General features: G+C 38.7%; 1 pseudogene; it reads right to left on the reverse strand.

Moving 5' to 3' along the window:
• Positions 1–2,698: 2,698 nt before the first annotated feature.
• LOC101702291 (cationic trypsin-3-like) lies at positions 2,699–4,279 on the reverse strand (annotated as a pseudogene).
• Positions 4,280–4,602: the final 323 nt, after the last annotated feature.

The raw sequence follows: 4,602 nt of genomic DNA on the forward strand, positions 1-4,602 counted from the left end.
AGGTGCAAATTTCCAATGATGAATGTCATTATATTGTATACCTAAAATGTACCAATGATTAGAATGAATAATCGATAATGCAAAATAGGAAGAAAAGGTCCAAAGGGGTAGGGGTAGTGGGAGGGGCAGGGGAAAGGAAAGAAGGGAAAGGAAAAATGCTGAGAAATGGAAAAAATGGAAATAAAGTCTTTGTAAATAGGGAAGGGTGGAGGGGGTGAAGGGAGGGCTAGGCATGGGGAAAAAATAAGAACCAAGATGCATCATGTAAAGGTACAATTCCCAATGAGAAATGTAATTGTGTTGTATACCTACAATGTACCAATAAAAGAATTTAATAAAAAAAAAAGAATTAGTCTGAAAATGACCATAAGCTTAAATATCACATAACTTCTCTTGTATGAGAAACCCAGAGTATGAATAATTAAAAAAATAGAAGATAGACAATAAGAGATAGATTTTTTGCAAATGGGAAGGGACCCAGAGACAGAGTTGGAGGGGATAAGAAGAAAAGGGAAAGGGGGATAAAAAGAGCTAAGGTATGCAGCATACATGCACCTACCTCCTAAGATGAATGCAAACATGTACTAATTAAAAATTGAAAAAAATTTTCATAGACCCATAAAAACAAACGTTTTGTTTTTTTTAAAAAAAACAAGGCACTAAAAAGAACAGATGAATTTCCGGACCTTTCCTCACTTTCTGTTGGGCATTCCCTGATCTCTTGTCTTTTATGTATCTCACTTAACTTGGCAAATTTTAGAACCTTCCCTCAAATGGAAGCACTAAGGTGAGTAAGTGTGGATTGGTGGTGGTAAAGGGAAGGGTAGCAAATGAAAACATGTTTCAGAAAGAAGAGTGGAATCCTAAACTCATGTATTTCTCAGGAAAATTCTGAGGTGTTTAGTTAACAGAGAGAAGTTGTATATAAATTTTGTTTAGGCCAGACATATACAGAAAAGTAATTCAGTGAGAATGAAGGAAATAAGATATAAATATTTAATAGCCTCAAATGCAAGGCTTAAGAATTTTGACTTCATCCTTGGAGCACTGAGAAGGTGGTGTTATGAGTTCTGAGCTTCTCTCTTACAATGTCCTCCAGAGTTACAACAGGTTTGGAAATTGGGAATGAATGTATGCATCTTCTTACACTCTCCACTCTTAAGATACCTATTATGTGTGGCATCTTTGTGTTCCCCAGAAATCCCTCCATTGAAACCTTAGCCTCTGATGAGGTGGTACTAGCAGGTGGAGTCTTGGGAAAGTACAGTATGGTCAGATGAGGTCAGAGGGTGGATCCTCTATGAATGGGATCAGTGTAGTTATGGGAAGGGACTACTGCTAGCTTTCTTGACCTTATGAGAATACAATGATAAGAGACATGAAGGTGCATCAGTAAACCAGGATGCCAGCCCTCCCCAGGCATCAGCCCTACTGGGGCCCTGATCTTGGATTAAGCAGCCTCCAGAACTGTGAGAAATGAATGTATTATGTAAGATACACAGTCAATGTTGTTTTTGGTAACAGCAGTCTGAGTTGGCTAGGACCATACACAAACTTCACCTTAACCCTCAAGCTGAAACTTCCCCTTTCACACCTGCTCCAGTTATTCTAATATTCTAAGATGTCTGTGCTCAGACCCCACTATGGCTTTTTGCTAATCCCACATTATCTATGCACCTGAATAATGTGTGGTGACTTTGCCTACACTTCTTCCTCTGAATGATCCTTGGGACAATGAAGATTTGAGATTAGAGTTGCCAATGCACTAAGGCACAGTGTGTGTGGTGCTCCACTCAGGTCAGGCTGAAGAAGACAGATAACACCTCTATAGCTAAGTTCCTTATGACCCAAAGGGGAGTAGATCAATTTTCTGATAGTTTATTTGGATTATTACTTTTTCCTTCCTATAGTTTAAAGTTGTGTGTAATCTGGGCTGGGATTTAGGGAGACTGGTAATGGGAAAGGGAAGAGTATTGTCTCCAGAGTTCATACCTGCCATATTCCTGTTGAAAACATGAAGAATTTGGAGAAGTAGAAGACATAGGAAAATATAGGAAACATGATTTTTATCAAATTCTGCATCTAGAATTTTCTCATCCATATTTTTAAAAAATTCTGGCTAGATTAAAGAAGAAAGGGAAGAAAGCACTCTGTCAGAAATGCCGCAATGTACGGTAGATGAGGACAGCTGGCATTTTATCACATCTTTAGGATGAACAGGATAAATGCATCTTAGGCAATTGATTTTAACTCTGCATTTTACAGTCATTGTGTATTGTAAGCTATGCACATATAATGTAGTCTGAAAAGACACCACTAAATATGTATTGTTGTTAAATCTTACACCAAATTTTGTTTGCTAAATGGATTAAATATCTAATACATATTAGGCTAAAAATGTAGTGGTAACAGTTGGATATATTCACTTTATATTCTCAATATTTCAGAGAGTAGTAGATCATCAATAACTTTATACTGGATTAATAACATAAGAACTTTTCCAACTTTCACCCGAAAATAATTCAAGTCTAGGTTCACCTTTTAGAATCAACATTCAAGAGAAAGTTTATGAATAATAAGCAGGGATCATTCTTGGACAAATGTGGTGCAGAAAGAAATTTTATTTAGATGCTGATTTCAGGCACAGAAGAAAAGTGAAGTTGACTACAAGTTGCTGATCGTGAAGAGATAAAGGTATTTAGTTGACAGTGATGGTCTCCTGAATCCAGTCCAGGTAGTTGCACACCTTAGTGTAGACACCAGGTTTGCCTTTCAGACAACACCCTGGACCTCCCCATTGCAGACCACAGGGCCACCAGAGTCATACTGGGCAAAAAGAATGATTCAGTTAGTGCTCTTGTTGATATTCAAATGGGAGCATGAGCTCCAAGATGTTCCTGCATCATCCTGGGGCCACATATGTAGGCAACTGGTCCCCCATGAAGCACCTTCTTTATTCCTGGAAATCCAAACTCCCACCACCTATTTTTCTTCCTCTTATAGCCCCTCTTCTTTTCTTAGAAGGCCAATAGGCCCATTAAAAGGTGAGGGCTGGAGAGACTGAATGCTGTAACACTAGGTCTGTTCTTTTCACAAGGGTTAAATTCCACAATCCACCTTATCAGAATAGTGCCTGGCATATTATTAGTACAACATCTTCTGTATATTTTTTATCCTTGAACCTAATAATTAATATTAATTATAATTAATCCCAAAGCTATCCCTCACCTCTCACAGTCACTCCAGAAGCCAGTTTTATAGCCTCTGTGTTTTAGAAATAGAAATATGAAGAAGATTGAGACTAAGCTTCTGGGGAAGGGCATAAAGAAACTCACCTGGCAAGAGTCCTTTCCACCTTCCATGAAGCCCAACCAGAACATGTTGCTAGTGATCTGACCTGGGCAGACCTCATGACAAGCAGTGTCAGGACAGGAGCATACAGGCACTGCAGGAGAGAAGGCAACCTGACTATTGAGTGTAAAAATAAAAAAATGGAAGCAGATTACTAACAGAATCCAAAAAACTTTCCTTCCTACATTATCTCTTCTCTTTCACAATACTCTTACTCATTCTTTTATTTTGCCAATAACTTCCAATGTAGAAGAATATTTCCTTTTCTAGAAGATTTTCCAAATTGTTTCAATCAACAAATTGTTCTTTTACTGACACAAGATGCAAATCCAGAGACATTTTTCCTAAGGAAGTGTAAACTTCAGGCACTATTGAGTCCCTTTACATTTTTGCTTTCTCCTGTTTCTAGTTCTCTGCACATTATACTTCTAGTTCATTACACTCCAGTAAAATATATTGACATTATTTTAATAGCATATTTTTGTTGTGTCTTCAGCATTGTCTCTGAAAAGGAATCTTCCTCACTTTCAGTAGTGTATTCCAAGACTGCTTATATCAAGGCCAGATCTAGAGCCTTGATTTGGGCAAGAAGTTGGACCAGCTGAGCTGGCCCTCAAGGTGCTTTTCCCCTGTAGTATTCTCAGACTTTATCTTTGGATTGCAGGAGAAACTTACCATCAAAGCTCGGGGTGTTGCCCCAGCCAGACATGAGGCACTGAACACCAGTTGAAGGACAGGATCTTGGCAGACACTGGAGAACTGATAGTGGCAGGTGACCTCAGTTTAATCAGCATAATGTCATTATCATTGGTGTTTTCATTGTATTTAGGATGAGGGATGATCTTCGCTGCATCAATGAATTGCTCATTACCCTCAATGGCATGAATGTTGTGTTCTCCCAGACGAATCTGGCTTAGTTTCCTTTGGAGTCTGCTGGATTAAAGGATTCAAAGTTTCTTATGAATCTAACTTGAGTTTTGTATCCTTTCCCAATCTCCCAGCCATGAGCATAAATACACCCCATCTTCCTCACACATTCACTTACACAAGCAATGCATCCTTAAATTAGGATTGTGCAGGTTACAGAATTTCCTGGACTTGTGTCCCTGCTAGTGCCTAGTCATGGCCCAGAATCTCATTAGAATAGTAAGGTATAGAAATGCGAACCAAATAACCTGTATAAAGCAGTGAGAGAGGAAGAGTTGATTGGTGGAGATGGATCTGCATCTGCCACTGGATTGAGATCCCTGA

The sequence above is a fragment of the Heterocephalus glaber genome, unplaced genomic scaffold (assembly GCF_053883595.1).
Source record: "Heterocephalus glaber isolate CG9 unplaced genomic scaffold, H.glaber_assembly_v1.0 deba00000621, whole genome shotgun sequence".
Lineage (NCBI taxonomy): Eukaryota > Metazoa > Chordata > Mammalia > Rodentia > Bathyergidae > Heterocephalus > Heterocephalus glaber.